At 35.6% G+C, this 18,028-nt stretch overlaps 1 protein-coding gene across 1 annotated transcript in view; it reads right to left on the bottom strand.

The window, feature by feature from the left end:
- The window catches only part of tspan9b (tetraspanin 9b), a 54,803-nt gene extending 37,490 nt beyond the window's left edge, over positions 1–17,313 (bottom strand). Inside the window, exon 1 of the mRNA XM_007252376.4 lies at positions 17,070–17,313. The gene's annotated coding sequence lies outside the window, so the exon portion shown is untranslated. The remainder of the gene's footprint in view (positions 1–17,069) is intronic.
- Positions 17,314–18,028: the final 715 nt, after the last annotated feature.

The following is an 18,028-nucleotide window of genomic DNA, read 5'->3' on the forward strand; positions in this document are numbered from 1 at the left end:
AATAACACCTGAAACACTTCAACACTTGTTATTCTTCGTGCCAGAACAATAGGTGTTATGAAAAGGAATGACAATGTTAACATTACGAAGTCATGCATGTTTTACCATCCCAACTTTTCTGGAATGTTTAGGAAGCTGGAATTGATGTATATTAATAAATAAACTGAAGCTGATCAGATAAAACATGACTTTTTTTTTTAGACATTTTCTATACTGTCTATACTTTTTCTGATTAGGGGTTTGGGTTTGGCTCCACAGCTTTTTTCCTTTGTAACTGGCTCAAGGAAAAGGTGTTTTCAGTGCAGGAAACAGTTTAACTTTACAGGACTCATGCTGAAATTTACTGTTTAAATGCTGGAAAGTTTATTTTATAGGACTCTCCCATGATTTTATTTATCAGAGAAAAAATACTGAACATAATAAGAGACTCCTTTGATTTTACCAAATTGAAAACCTCTGGAATATAATCAAGATGAAGATAGATGATCACAAGTCATCAAACCAAACTGAACTGCTTGAATTTTTAACCAAAAGCAGTGTGTAAGACTGGTGGAGGAGAACATGCCAAGATGCGTTTTTTAATTGTGATTAAAAACCAGGTTTATTCCACCAAATATTGATTTCTGATCTCTTAAAAACTTTATGAATATGAACTTGTTTTCTTTGCATTATTTCAGGTCTGAAAGCTCTGCATCTTTTTTTTTTATTTCAGCCATTTCTCATTTTCTGCAAATAAATGCTCTAAATGACAATATTTTTTTATTTGGAATTTGGGAGAAATGTTGTCTGTAGTTTATAGAATAAAACAACAATGTTCATTTTACTCAAACATATAATAGCAAAATTTACTCATTGTTTCATATGAATCACTTTAAAGAATTATCCAGAGATCATAAAGTACAGTGGATAACATATTGATCATTCTAAATATTGATTAAGACAAAATATACTAATTACTTTTTTAAATAAAAATGAACACAATACACTATAAGACAAAACTCCTTCATATTCTTCATATTCAACATTAACATTGTCAGCAAGGTGAGAATAAACATATTCTGTCTGCTCCTGGTGACCTTACTCAACATGCAACCATATTATTCATATACATTCACACAGAGAGACAGACAGCATTAGCATAACACACTTCAGTACGCTTGAAGCCAGCTGTGCTGAGAGCTTGTGTATTCTATTGTCAGGATCCAGACTGGAACTATTTGTTGCTGAAACAACTTTATGTCTCTCTGACAATTTTACGCCAAAAAAATCCACCTACCTGCCCTCCCACACACACGTCACTGACAGCAGCAGTCCCGCTGAGTGTGTATGTTTGAGGACGATTAATTAAAGAGACTCTGAGGACGGCAGAATGTGCCACTGCCACACAACATACTAATGAACATCTGCCTGCCAGTCTGCCTCATAGATTCACACACACACACACACACACTTACACACACAGTGGTGTGTTATTAGGTGGGCTTAAATGTGGAGTCATGTAGGTTATATGTCTCATATTTAATGAATACAGTTTGTGTCAGTGCCTAAAATAGCCCACATTCCTTCACAAACCATACGGGACAACATGCCTCCAGAGTTCACATCCATCTTTGTTAATGGTTGCAGCTGAAGCCCTGAAGCCAATAGATAATAATATAGTGAATTCCTAACTCTTACAGATGAGAATAAATGCTCCAAGAGCTATTATACTGCAGACCACTTCAGTTTCTGAATCAGATTCTCTGATTTTGCTATTTATAGGTATATGTTTGAGTAAAATGAACATTGTTGTTTTATTCTATAAACTACAGACAACATTTCTCCCAAATTCCAAATAGAAATATTGTCATTTAGAGCATTTATTAACAGAAAATGAGAAATGGCTAAAATGACAAAAAAGATGCACAACTTTCAGACTTCAAATAATACAAAGAAAACAAATTAATATTCATAAAGTTTTAAAAATCAGTTGAGAAATCAATATTTGGTGGAATAACCCTGGTTTTTAATCACAGTTTTCATGCATCTTGGCATCATGTTCTCCTCCACCAGTCTTACACACTGCTTTTGGATAACATTATGCCTTTACTCCTGGTACAAAATTCAAGCAGTTCAGTTTGGTTTGATGGCTTGTGATCATCTATTTTCCTCCTGATAAGATCATTTTCAAATCCGCTTTGACCATAAATCCTCCCTTTACAGACATGCCTTTTTTTGAGGACACATTTGGTCTGGATTTCTAATTGATTTCATACCAGCATTGGCTTCTTAATTTGCCACACATTCTGTGCGTGAATTTTTACAGCTTTAATCATGTCTGTTTTAGTCCCGCCTTCTCACTGCCACTACTGATCCAGATGTTTCCGCATCTACAGCTCTGGAAAAAATAAGAGATCACTTAAGAATCATGAGTTTATTTGATTTTACCAAATGAAAACCTTTTGCAATATAGTCAAGAGGAAGATGGATGATCACAAACCATCAAACCAAACTGAACTGCTTGAATATTTGCACCAGGACTGCAGGCATAAAGTTGTCCAAAAGCAGTGTGTAAGACTAGTGGAGGAGAACATGCCAAGATGTATGAAAACTATGATTAAAAGCCAGAGTTATTCCATCTAATATTGATTTCTGAACTCTTAAAACCTTTTGAATTGCATTATTTTAGGTCTGAAAGCTCTGCATCTCTTTTGTTATTTCAGCCATTTTACATTTTCTGCAAATAAAGGCTGTAAATAACAATATTCTGTTATTTGTTGTCGCAGTAGCAAAATCAGAAAAAGGATTCAGAAACTGAAGTGGTCTCTGAACCAGAGCAAATTGGCCACAGCCTGAAAATGAACAAAAATTAGAAAACATTTAATATCTTAGGTTTTTACTGCCTGCAATAAAATAAAAGTCAAAGCAAATAAATTTTTTATTTTTTATTTTCCATACTGTATTTTCTACAGGGTGAATAATGTGTATAGTAGGTCTGGATAGTGGACAGTTAGTCAGTGTTTAAATTACAGCTGTTTTCTGACTCTCATGCACAGCTGGTCGCCTGAGCTCCTTCGGGAGAGTCTCTGTTCTGGACTCTGTCTGTAATTAACCTGCCATTAACTTCCTAATGGTGCAACATTTAGCACATATATATATAGAAGCTTTATTAATATTAATCACTTACAAGCATTTAAATTAGCAAATCAATTTGTCAAAAGTTTTAAGCAGCTTAAGCTAACCTATTAAAAAAAATCATCAAAATGCATTACCTAAATGAAAAATCTTAAATGCGTGTATATACTAAGTTTAGCCAGCATCATCATAAATAAAAAACATACATACATACAATACCATAAATTGACATGCAGTTATGTTACGTAGGAAGCAAGTTTCAGTTTTTTGTAGTTGCTGCTCACCTCTGAACAGTTCACAACAAACTAAACTTCTCAATAATGGATCTTTTTGTACAATCATAGCATAATAGAACATTAACAGACATATTCCAACCCTGCATATAGGTCAAACAAGTCTTTTTTTAGACTAGACAGACCACAGACTGGCACCTGATCACAGTTTCTCATTCATCTATACTGTTCTCCTGCTTGATTATCACTCTCTCTTCTCATCTGGATTAGATGCTTTAAATAAGAATTCAGATTTACAGGAAGCAAAGGCCTAAATTAAACTAAAATCGGCAAAATATTTTAGTTTGGACAATATACTGTCCCAGAAACAACTGAAAAAATAAATACATAAATAATAATAATAATAATAATAAAAGTTCAATTCATTTATACTCTTGTAAAGAGCAACATATTTTATATATTACTACTACTACTACTAATAATAATAATCATAATTATTATTATTATTATTATTATTATAACTATGAATACAAACACATTGTCATTGGAACATCCATTTCTTTTAAAATTTTCTTTAAAAAGAAATATATATATATATATATATATATATATATATATATATATATATATATATATATATATATATAACATACCATCTGGATAAAGTTTATTGACTCTTTTGCTTAAATAATAAACTAAACATTTACACTCGCTCTTTTTAGTGAGGTTATATCAGACTCTTTGATTGAGATTTGGTTTCTCTCATGGTGCGATTTGTTTGGGCATGTGTAAAAACAGTAATCACACTCTGATGTCAAAAATTGCCAGCCATGTTGTCAAATTTGCAACCAATAGAAACCGCAGAAGCTGCGGTTTCTATTGGTTGCAAATTTGACAACATTGCTGGCAATTTTTGGCTTCATTTACACAAAACAGAATAGAATATAACCCCGGCATCCATGTTTTTTATACATTAATTGGTCACAACATATGAAGCGACTTACATTCTAATCAAACAGGCTCTGGATCCAGAATGGAGTTTTATTTTAATTTTTATATATTATATATTTGTAAATTGAAAAACCTCAATCCTCCAGCATTGGTACAAAGAAAACTGTTAGCCCCTTTATTGTCAATCAGATTACACTACCCTGTGCAACAGTACTAAAGTTGGGACTACATGCTTACAACACTGGTTACATATTTAAACAGGGAATATATATATATATATATGTAATGCATACATATTTAGCTGTACTGCATGCCTTGGAAACTATCACATTCTACATTCTAATCACATGTTTAACAGAAATCTCCTCAGATTGTTTAGAAGAACAGTACTTCTGTTCACTAATAATAAACTATGTCTAAAGACTGGAAGGTGTTAATTGGAGCTTTTTGTGTGGCTGAAAAGAACAACAGCAATTAAAACACGCTCGATTTTGCATCCCTGAGCACCCAAACATCTCCACAGCTCAGGTGAGGGGCAGTGGCAATCCTGAAGCATCTTAAAGCAATGCGTTAAGAGTTACATGAACATTTGGTTTTCTGATAACGAGACGTTCTTCCCACTATCTAATGACTAATTAATCACCTCTGCACTCCACCCACCCACACACACATCCACACCTACCCATTCCTCATCACTAATTAATCAATTCTTACAGCCCCACAAAAGCTCTTGGGCGCAGTGGTATCTCCAGGCTGGAGTGTGAGGTGTTCTTTCGACAAGACAGTCTGTATATGTATGTGTGTGTGTGTGTATGTGTGTGTGTCTGTATGAATTCCTATGGGATGGCTCGTTCTGTGCTTTATATAACTGCAAGAGAACATCTCGAGTTCTGCACACCATGACCCCGACAAGTTAGGGCAAAAGCATACTTCTGCTTAGAGTATAAGACTGTGTATGTATGTGTGTAGCTGTATGTGTGTATATATATATGTATGCATGTATGTATGTAGCTGTGTGTGGGTTGGATGCTTAACTTTGCAAATGTATTTAAAGTGGTTTAAAATGTCAGTAGAGCAAAAGTGTAAAGTGTATTGGTTGTTAATTGTTAGTGTCATATAGAATTGTCAGGAATTGCAGCAGGGATGACGCAAGGCAGATATGTAATTCCTACAGACAGGACTACTGGAGTAACACTGAATAAACTAACAAAACAGAAAACAAAGGAAACAGCAACCTGACTAACATTGAACACTCACAAGACCAGAAAACCTAACACTGAAATCATAAGGGACTTAAATACAGTACACATGGAGGGAACAGGAAACAAGAAACACCTGGGGGCAGATAATGAGGGGGCAGAGCTACAATATATAGATAGGAAAACAAACAAAAGAGGGGAAAAAAACATGAAGGCTAAGAAGTGACAGGAAAAGGACGTAATATGAATATTTGATTAGTTTCTCAGGGGAATTTCCTGTAAAAATAATTACACACATCTTAAGTGATAAACCTTTGGTATCCAGACTGTAATAAATTCAACCTAAGTTTTTTCATGTTTAATTGATACTGTTGCATAATCATATTCAATGAATCACAACACTTCACTATAAACTTGCTTAACGTTAATGCAGTGGTGCTTGGACGTTTGAAAGAGAATATATAAACATGTTAAATGAGACATTTAAATATTAAACTTGGTCATTTATGTACTGAGGAAATCTAATATAACAAATTTGTTTAACTGGGTTCACATTATCTATTTCTATGTATCTATCTATCTATCTATCTATCTATCTATCTATCTATCTATCTATCTATCTATCTATCTATCTATCTATCTATCTATCTATCACCATCCATCCATTCATTTATCTACCCTACCATCCATCCATCCATCCATCCATCCATCCATCCATTCACAACATCAGTGTTCAAGCAGTAAAAGATGTTTCAACAACAGTCAGTTTAGTTTTTAGTTTAAAAAGATAAGTTGTTCTCCAGCTATTCAGAATCTGTTTAATATCCATATATGAGCTCAGAGAGCTCAGAGACTAAATAAAGCACACACGAGCGGCCAAAAAACTTTTTTTCTGTCTGAAAAAGCACAGTGGTTTAAATCCGGGACTATAATTATCAAAGAAAAACTGTACCGGTAGGTAATTCAGCCTGAATGTTTCTCAGAGGACAAAAAAGAAAAACACAGAAAAGGTTGGTCTGGAATAGAATAAAATAACTGAGTAAATTTAATTTCGTCCAGATAGAGCTTTTGTTTAAAGACACTACATTAAAAAACATAAACCCAATATCTATACAACTTCTTTTACCACAGTGTGAAGAGAAACCTACACCAGAACATCCTTACTGAGAGAAAAAGGCTCAGTTATGGTGAGTTTAAAGCTATGGTGAAGCCAGTGCATTGGGTGCATGTGAGACTGTCAGGTAAGGCAATGTCCTAAGAACTAGTTAGCTAGTTAGCTATGCTTTAAATAGCTCTCAATAATATTATTAAACAGCCTACATTTCACCAAAACATATTATATCAAAATATTTTATTATTATTTTTATGTAATGTAAATGTCTCTGTTTTTCATCTTTTTTATCTTTTTTTACTATGCCCACCCGAACCCACTCCAAGGCCCGTGGCAGTCAGAGGTCTCTGGGCACTAGCCCAATCAGTAATCCATCCCTGCAGCACAGCATGACTTAGGGTCTACAAGCTTTATCAATCTTCAAAGCCCCCTTTGGTTTGTAATCAACAGCCTGTGGAGATTTCACCTCATCAACTCCAACCTGTCATGAACACACACATCATCACAGCCCTGGCAATCTCTTTACCATTGAACAGGCTGCTTAACTGCACAGTTACACATATTGTATGCTGTAGGTTGATGCAATATTAATTCATGTGATTGCAGCAGTGCATGTTAATCAGTATACAGCTCTGGAAAAAAAATAAGAGACCACCTAAAAAGGATGAGTTACTTTGTGAAAACCTCTGGAATATAATCAAGAGAAAGATGGATGATCACAAGCCGACAAACCAAGCTGAACTGCTTTAATGTTTGCACCAGGAGTGGCATAAAGTTATCCAAAAGCAGTGTGTAAGACTGGTGGAGGAGAACATTCCAAGATGCATGAAAACTGTGATTAAAAACCAGGGTTATTCCACCAAATATTGATTTTTGAACTTTTGAAACTTTTTTAAATATGAACTTGTGTCCTTAACAGTACTTGAGGTCTGAAAGCTCTGCATCTTTTTTTTTTTTTGTTATTTCAGCTGTTTCTCATTTTCTGCAAATGAATGCCCTAAATGAAAATATTTTTATTTGGAATTTGGGAGAAATGTTGTCCGTAGTTTATAGAATAAAGCAACAATGTTAATTTTATTCACACACAAACCTATAAATAGCAAAATCAGAAAAAAACTAATTCAGAAACTGAAGTTGTCTCTTATTTTTTTTCAGAGCTGTATATGTATATCCACCAGGGGGCATCTATACTAAACGAAGCATCATTTTAAACACAAAAGCAAAAAAAACTGAAGGTAAAAAATATGGTTTTAGGTATTAAGCATTAATATCCCTCACACATACTAAAAGTGCTATCAGTGCTACTAGAAAGAGTACAAAAAGTGCTCTATTAAAGTGTGGGAGAATAACATGTCTTCCCTAGACACGAAAAAAGACAGAGAGGGTCTCTTCCGAAACACCACTCTAAAAAGTGAGTGTGTGAAAGGAGATAAAAGCCAGCCGTTAAACACACACTCATAAGTTTTTAACACGAACACATACAATCTCTCACACTCCAGCCCTTTGAAGGTGTTCTCCTGGGCTCGCACCGCTTACATTAGTAATGTGCTTTTATAACACTGACAACTCTGTCAACACACATCAAAACCCAGAATGAAAGAGAAAACACACACACTCATACTGACACACAAAATCACAGTCCTGTAGGCAACAGTGAAAAGAGCGAGAGTTTATAATAATTTGAAGAAGGAAACAAATTATTTTAAATTAATAATAATTCTTAATTCATAATTAGTTTCAGAATCATTCGGTAGCACCTCTGACTGTAAAAGGACAGCATCACTTTCCACCACTGGGCTGGATTGCTGCAAGTGCACAATTAGGCCTGTCACAATAATTATATTATCGACATATCGAACAATAAATAGACACTACCTCAATAATATTTGATAATCATGTTATCGTCTATTATGTTTATTTAATGTTTGTTCACATATATAACAAAACACAGTATTTTAGCCAGTCATACTGCAAAACAATCTTCTATAACTGCTACTTCATACACAGTCTGGACTGCAGTAGGTAAAGAAAACTATGATTATTTAAAATTTTGTTGTATTTAAAAAGGTGTAAATGCTTTGTTATGCTATAATATTATTAATAAGTCAGTGGCATTTAAATTGTCTTAAAATGACAATAATACAGTTTATCGCAATAATTTCTGAAATGATATATCGTCCTCAAAAAAATGCTATCAAGACAGCATCAAGAATGTAACTTTATTGAAGCTGCATGAATTTTCAGAGAAACACTCAAAACAGAGGGGAAGAATCACTGGCGGTCACTGGCACCAGCGACCAAAGAAACTCCAAAAATGTAGTATTTTCCTTCATAAACATTGAGAGGACCACTATATCACCATAGCTGAATGCGTAGTTTTAATGTTTTCACACCTGTAGTTGGTTTCTTAGGTCCGAATCAGTAGATAAGTCTGTTTATTTGGAGCGTTTTTGGTGAGTAACAGGATAGACAAAGGGCACGTGCAAAGGTTAAACAGAAGGACACACCAGAGAGATGCAAAAACAGGATAGGACTGTGACATTTATAGCTAAAAAAAACTGTAAAATAAACAGAGAAGAAATCAATTAGCTGTGTTTTTTTTGCTTCAAAGGAGGAGGCTTTGGGTGTAAGAGAAAGGCTAAAGCTTACCACAGAGTTACCTGCTGTAGTGTGGTAGCATTTCTATGTGCATAATATTTTAAATAATAAGTTGGAGCTGTATAGTTCTACTTTTTCTGAATAACATTAATTTGTTAAGCACATCATCAGGGTTCAGCTCCTGGAATTTTACCCCAGCCACCACCATTCTGAGAATAACCAGGTGTAACTCCATGAAGTGGAGTCCAACTGCCCGAGCCACTTTCTGTTCTCACAGCTGCCCAGCGGCAGAAGGTACAGAGGCATCAGGTCCAGAAGCCATCAGTTCCCAAGACTTCCACCCCTTAGGCTATCAGGATGCTGAACAGCCTGTAGCAGAGTATCAGCCCATAGCCTGTCACTCATACATTTCACCTGGATCATCACCACTATGGATCTCTGTGGACAAACCACACCACAACTTTCACCTATACACTCTCACTCTGCACCCTGCACTTTACTCACTGAAACAGTAACTAAACTGCTGACACCGTCCAATCACTGTAAGTGCCTATATGTAGAGGGGAATGTGATTATCTGTGAATTCAATTCAAAATTATAACGTATACAATATATCGTGACACAGAAATATCATGATATTAAAAATCCATTTTGTGATAATAGCGATGGTTTGTCTTAAAAGTAGTCCATTATTTACTGTGAAGCTTTAAGTGTATTTATTGTATAATTGTTTTAGTTTATAGTTTTTGTTTGCAGTTTATATGCATGAAAATATTCTGCAATATTTTTTGCTGCATTATATTATTTTATGCTATATTATTTATTTTGCCACATTATGATTATACTCTTATACTATTGTACTATATTCCTAAAATGAATGAATTATTTTTCTGTTTTCCTATATTGCCAAGTATATCGTTATCGCAAAAATACCCTGAAATATCGTGATATTATTTTAGAGCCATATCACCCACCCCTATTTACCATGTGTAAATGATGAGTATATGATGATTTCGGTTATTAAGGGAAAAAAACTATCCAAACCAACCTGGTCCTATGTGAAAAAGTACCAGGCCCACCAATTTATTACCGTATTTTTTTGCACTATCAATAAACGTCTATTTTCTGTTCTATTTTAATAAATAAGGCGCATCTGATTTTAAAGTGCATTTTATGCAACACTAGTAGTGCTGGGCGATAAAACGATATCGATAGTTATCGAGGAAACTATATATCGCGATAAGTCGGGGCGAGAAATTCGATAAACTAAATTTTCTATTTCCCGTTTAAGTAGCGTTGTGAAAAGGCGCAGCACGAGATCAGGCAGCACGCTGAACTGCTGCTCAGCCCAGTACAACCCCTCCCCTCCCCTCTCCACCATCCCCCTCCGCCCCACCCCCCGAGCCCCTCCACTCTGAACTCCTCACATAGCGGCTCCTTCTCTCCCATTTACTGGATAAACTTCATTTATACTATTCAGCGGCGCTACACTGGAAAACTCACCTTTTAAATATGAGGCATGCGTCTCCAAGATATTTAGAGAGGTGAGCTTGTTCAGATTTCTGAAGGCAGGTAAACGCTGCTCTGTTAGCTGCTAGTTAGATTAGCTTGTCTCCAGTTTAAAGTTAGCGATGTTTAGGTGTAAAAGGGATCTGTGCAATCTGTCATCATTAGCTAAGATGCTTTCACTGCTTTTTACATTCTAATAAACTAATGGGTAACGCACGTTAGCCGTGTTAATCCACGTTTCGTGTAAATTAAGGTTAACTTCAGCACGAGTGAGGGGTTAGTATATAAACACACAGAAAGGAAGCACTTTCCATCTTTTTTCCTAACTCTCACTGTTTCTGTTAGAAAACCCTGAGGGCAGCATTCTCCTCTGTCTTTGTGTTTTATAGTTTTTAACAGATAGAGAGTCTGTTATGCTGGATATTTTACTAAATACAGAAGATTATATAATCTGTCTAGCTGTATTTGAACTGAGCTAAACATTGCTGTTACTGAACTGGAGTTTTAAATACACTTAAGTAATGTAAGTCTAGTCTACTGAAAGCCAGTAATGTTAGTATAAATCTGTACTGCAGTAGAAGTGGATCATTTCAGAAACTTGACTTTATTCCTCCCACCTCCATTATAGGCCACTTTTTTTTTAAAATATTTAAATGTTAGCTTAATTTAAATGAAAAAAAAACTAAAGGCTCTTATTTAAAAAAAACATAAGCAGTAAATTATCTAAAATTACAACAAATAGAAAATAGAAAAACAGTAAAACATATGTAATACATACTTTTTATATGACCAAAATTAAACTAGACTGAAATCTGACTAAAACTAATAATATCCGATAGACTAAAATGTAACTAAAACTATTATACATTTTAGTGAAAAGACTAAGACTGTATCAAAATCACCTGTCAAAATGAACACTGTGATATACTCTTGTATTTTGCTTTATGTAGTTGCCTGCATTCAGGGAGGGGAATGATCTTTTGATTAAATATAATTTTATAAAAATAAATAAAGTGTTATTGCAATTTAAATTAAACAGACATATAATGTAAAGGGTCTTACATATTTTTTAGTTTATATATTTGTCCCCTTTTTAAAATTAATTTAAAAGCTGTACCCACCTGGCAAGATGTTAACATCCTAGTGTCTGTCCACAAGGCTCTGAGCCTGCTAGTGATTTTGTCCATAACTCCCTTATTCTGTCACTTCTGAGTAAAAATAGAAACCTTTAAGTGTAACAGAAAGTGATTTGATTTATATCGTGATACATATCGATATCGGCTGATATGAAAAACTATATCGTAATAAGATTTTTTTCCATATCGCCCAGCCCTAAACACTAGTAACTAGTAGTAGAAAGAGGGGTGTCGCCATGTTTTCCTTCTAAGTGGCGAGACCTGTTAAGCTAAGTTAATTAAACAAAACTGTAAAACTGTAATAAAAAAAAAGTCAGACAAGCGCTGAATGTTAATCTACACAGATTCCTCTCCTGAAAACTGATTATTTGGGTGAGTAAAGCGTTTCCATTTAATTTACAGCTTAAATTTACAGATTTCCTCTACACCTGGAGCATTAGCATTAGCCGCTAATCGCTAGGTTACATTGACGAACCCTAAGTGTTCCAGTATTTCAGGGTGGTGTTAGCTTGCGTTTAATCCCACTTAGCTTGTTTTTAACACGGTAAATGGGCAGGTTACAGTCCGACATACTCGCCTCTGAACAGCAAAAGAGCTAGTGTGGTTAGCGAGTAATGCTATTGCTGCTATCTGGGGTTAGCCAGAAAGCTAGCGTGTAGCAGGGTTAGCAGCTAATGCTAATACTGCTGGAGAGCTGAGTGGCTTTACTGCTCCTTAATACCTGACTGGTAAAATTCATACATAGAGTGGTGTTGGGAAAATCAGCACTACCCTCAACTGCTCCAGTGCGTTCCCCTTGATTCTTTTGATGGAAGCCCGAAGTAGAGTTGATAGAGAGACAGGATACTTAGATCTTCAGCAAATTAGCAATTTATTACAACAGAGCTCTGGGAACCCCTTCCACTCAGACAGAGTTTCAGTAGAAGAAGTTCAATGATCCTTACATTTGCAAGACCTTATATCCCCAAAATCCCACCCATACATACTGTGCAAAGGTCAGTTAAACGGTTCCTCAGCAACTGTTTCTAACTGATTAAGTTAAATCATTTATTGATTACTACTGTTTTCTATGTGTCCTCCGGCCTCATCTCTGCTGCTTAGGCGCTGACTTCTGCATTACATGCTACATACTGGACATTCAGTTTTGAGGTGTCAGCCTAACTGTCCTTTGCACACTCACCCACATACACAGTTCAGGTCAAATATCCAGAAACAACTCACTAGTTTCAGACACTTGAGTCAGCCCAAACAAGATCACTCACATGACACTTCATTCTCTTAATCATAATCAGGTTTTTGGATTAAATGTCATTTTGTCTGATCAGCTGAAAAATACCTTTAATATTAATATTTACTGTTTCTTAACAGTGGACTGGATTAAAAGGCGCACTGTCGATTTTTGGAACAATTAAAGGATTTTAAGTGGGCCTTATACTGCGAAAAATACAGTAACTGCAGTTAACTATTTAAGTTTAATTTCACTATTTCACTACCACAACCAAGCGTGATTACTGCCAGACCTGTAGAATCAAGGAATTACTTTTAAACAAAACACTAGTGAACCTTCACCAGAGTGACCAGCCTACCAAAATTACTTAAAAATTGCATGGACAACTCGTCAAAGAGATCCAGAATACAGAACAACATTTAAGGAACATTTAAGGAACTACAGCTCTCATCCGCCTCAGTTAAAGTCAATGTTAATTATACAATAATAAGAAATATTCTGGGCTAAAAACGTATCCATGGGAGAGTGAAAAACAAGGCTAACCAAATAAAACACAAAGGCCTGTCTTTAAATAAATTCTGTGGACTCATAAGACAAAAGTGGAACAATTTGGAAGGTATGTGTCCCTTTACATCTGGCATCAAAATAACACAGAATTTTGGATTCTGTAGCTGCTTGCCTGCATTAGAACTTGGTCAACTTGCTGTAATTGATGGAACCATGAATTCAGCTCTTTAGCAGAAAGTTCTGAGAAAAAATGTCTTGCAGTTCTTGATTAAGCTTGGGAGTACTTGGGATTTTACTGTGTATTTGCTTACTGCAAGTGATATAAAAGGAACTTAACAGAACACAATGGGCAAAAATACAGGGTGGTACATTTAAATTAAAACATCAATAATATTAAGTAATTCAATTGTTCAGTAATTTAAAAAGGATTACTTTACAATGCACAATGTCACAAACTACCTCTCACCCCCCCCCCCCCCCCACACACACACACACATCCACACAGTCAAACCTTGTTCTTACAGCTGTGCCATGAACACTTTATCCCTCTCTTTAATCAGACAGCTCCTGCCTCCTCTATTAGACCTGCTCTTGGCTTATGTTTCCTCTCAGAGACAGTTTAATTACAGGCATGATACCGCTGCACTCAGCAGACTGCAGAGCAAATCAACCGCCCCCTACCGGTACAATCTGGTACTTCCACATTTCACAAAGTTTATATCTGCTGATCTGCTGTTAAACTCTATAAACGCTTTAATAGAAAGAAATTTTGCTATTTATAGGTATATGTTTGGGTAAAATTAACATTGTTGTTTTATTCTATAAACTACGAACAACATTTCTCCCAAATAAAAATACTTGCATTTAGAGCATTTATTGGCACAAAATAAGAGATGGCTGAAATAACAAAGAGATGCAGAGCTTTCAGACCTCAAATAATGCAAATAAAACAAGCTCATATTCATAAAGTTTTAAGAGTTCAGAAATCAATATTTGGTGGAATAACCCTGTTTTCTAATCACAGTTTTCATGCATCTTGGCATCATGTTCTCCTCCACCAGTCTTACCCACTGCTTTTGGATAACTTTATGCCACTCCTGGTGCAAAATGTAAGCAGTTCAGTTTGGTTTAATGTCTTGTGATCATCCATCTTCCTCTTGATTATATTCCAGAGGTTTTCAATTTGGTAAAATCAAAGAAACTCATTATTTTTTTTATATATATTAAATTTATATTTATATATTATATATTAACAGTGGTATATCAATAAACATGAGAATGTATGCATTTACAAGAGTTTAAATATTAGACATGATTAACATGAGTTTAAGAATTCTAATAAAGTATTAAACGTGAAATTTCAGTGTTTAGGGGCTGAACAGAGTGTGTCCAGGTCCTGACTTTAACAACCTACTACCCCCCAATCAATCACCCGTGCTGCACAGCGCTGTGCAAAATGTGGACCAGTCCCTCACATTCCTGCAGGGTGCCTCAGCAGCTCAACTAAAACTCCCACGTGTGTGTGTGTGTGTGTGTGTGTACGCACATGCTCTAAAGTACTCAAAACAAATGCTCCTTCAGGACATACGCAAACATATTTTTGTGAGAAAAATAATATAGTTTTCCATTTTATGCTTCATATTTAATTTAGACTAGTATTACTGTTTTTCTTTCCTTCTGTTTTGTGGGTTCAGCACCTAAACTGATTAATTTTATTATATATTTTATTATACACCAAATAAAGGCTAAAAATTGTATTGAAGAATATAACAAATCCAGATGTTCTAAAAGGACAAGTTTGTATCTGAACAGTTTCATGACTCACGTTTTTGCTAGCACTTTATTCTTGATTCATACTTGACTCACTACTTGAAGGGAATTTCCACTAGTTTTTCAAAGTTTTTTCAAGCTCTCTGTAATTAAATGATTAAAATCTACTTCAGAGGGATTCAAAGTGGTTTGGTGTTAAATGAGTCGGGTTGTTTACAGTGCTGCTGATAGGAACCAGATAGGCTTACATCTTAAGATGTTTAATGCCTATAAAAAGCTGCATCAGAGATAACACTTACATGAAACTTTCTGCCTAATGTCCAAAACATATTTTTGCACTAGATTTGAGAAGTTTTTTGTTTATGCAGGAAGGCTGTGAGGCAAAATATTAATTTGCCAAAATTCAGATATAACACACATGTATAACATGTTTGTTTTATAAAGTAAATAAAATGGCTAGCTATATATGCATTGTAGACTCGTTTGTGTATTGTTAAGAATTTCAGATATGATATGTATCACAATACAGCCCTGTTAAAAATCCAGCTCAAAACCAGCTGGTCATCCAGAACAACATACCCTCATTAACTAGCTGTTGAGCAGCATAATGTGTGTTTTCTGGATAATCAGTTGGTTTTATTCTGGATTTTTTAAAGAGTTACGATTTAATATGCCAAAATATACTGCTGTACTGTAAACAAGGTGACATATTGCAATCGTTTAAATCTAAAAATCTTTAAACTCTCTTTGTAATAAAAGACACACAATGTTACTGTTTATGCAATAATAAAATAGGATCTAATACAGGGTACAACACTGCCTTCTAGTGGACAGGGTTTAAACAAACACAAAATAAACCACTGACCATTAAAAATCTACAGAGCCCTTGAGGGGACATGGTGTGGCACCATGGAGAAGTTGTGAGCACCAGGTACTAAGTAGTGTGCACCAGATATTAAGTGATGGTACACCAGATATTAAGTGGTGAGCACAAGATAGTAACATTTTATAAATGTGGATTTAAATCCACAAAGCATAATAAATAATAATATACATAAATAATAAATATGTTTATGTAAATATGCAGATATTCCATAGATCATCGTTATCTGGTGAGCACCAGATACTAAGTGGTGAGCACTAAATATTATGTGGTGAGCAATAGATACTAAGCACGACATACTAAATGGTGAGAACCAAATACTAAGTGGTGAGCACCAGATACTGTATGGTAAGCACCAGGTAGTAATTGGGGACACACAATCTATGTAGCACAAACTAAGTGATGAGCACCAGATACTAAGTGGTGAGCACCACATACTAAGTGGTGAGCACCACATACTAACATACCAAATCACCAAAATATGAATGACTTTGCATACTAAGTGGTGGGCACCAGATACTAAGTCGTGAGCACCAGCAGTAGGCACTCTCTGGGTTCAGTGCTGTTTGTCTGTGTTACTCTGTGTAGCGGAATGAGCTGCAGATTTTCCACAGTTCATCATCATCCATCAGGAACGACGGATGAAGCCAGAAAACCGACCGCGACAATAAACATCCAAGGTATTTAAATTGGGAAAAACTCCAATTTAAAAGTCTATTAAGTCGGATTACTTTAGCTGCTTTTCTGTGCGCTCATTAAAACTCAATAGAACAGGAAACAGTAAATCAGCCCGCATGCAGTGTTTAGAGTTTAGTGTTTAGGAGACTCACCTCGCTCTAAACCAGCCCGAGTCTTTAGTTTCACAACTTCAGAAGATACCTCGCTCCCCTAACTCCGCTCTCTGCGCGCCCTCCGGTAGATAAACTCATCCAGAGACCCGCAGAGTCCAGAAACTCACACCCAGACCCAAACCGCTGATCAGGCCTCCAGTTTCACTCTAAACCCGCGGCTTTCCACAGTTCAGAGAATCCCCATCGCCCGAACTTTTCTGGGACAACGAGAACGGAAATAGTGGAGGGTAAAGAGGCGGAGCTGCCCGCTGACTCTCCACACACACACACATACTACACACACTCACTACACACTACACACACACACACATACTCTCACTACACACACACACATACTACACACACTCACACACACACACACACACACACACACACTACACACACACACACACACACACACACACTATACACACACACACTACCCACACTCACTACACATACACACTACACACACTCACTACACATACACACACTCACTACACACACACACACACACACACACACTACACATGCACACTCACTACACACACACACACACACTACACACACACTATATACACACTATATACACACACTCAATACACACACACATATTACACACATACTATACACACTACACACACTATTGTAAAAAAAACGTATGTATACACACATAAACATGACATTACTAGTAATACATATTTATTGTATATTAATAAATATTTTGACTTAAACTCTTAAACCGTGTTTATAAAGCAATAAACATGACGATGTTATTCTGATTTAATAACCATAGTTAAATTGTTTCAATGTTTTATTTAACATTATTATTGAATGTTATTGATTTAAATAATACTGGGTAAATAAACACATGCTGCTCCTTAATCTGTGATATTCTATTCTTGATTCTTGATTTTAATTAGATTTCATGCATGTAGTCAAACGATATAGGACCTCAC

The sequence above is a fragment of the Astyanax mexicanus genome, chromosome 2 (assembly GCF_023375975.1).
Source record: "Astyanax mexicanus isolate ESR-SI-001 chromosome 2, AstMex3_surface, whole genome shotgun sequence".
In the NCBI taxonomy this organism is placed as follows: domain Eukaryota; kingdom Metazoa; phylum Chordata; class Actinopteri; order Characiformes; family Acestrorhamphidae; genus Astyanax; species Astyanax mexicanus.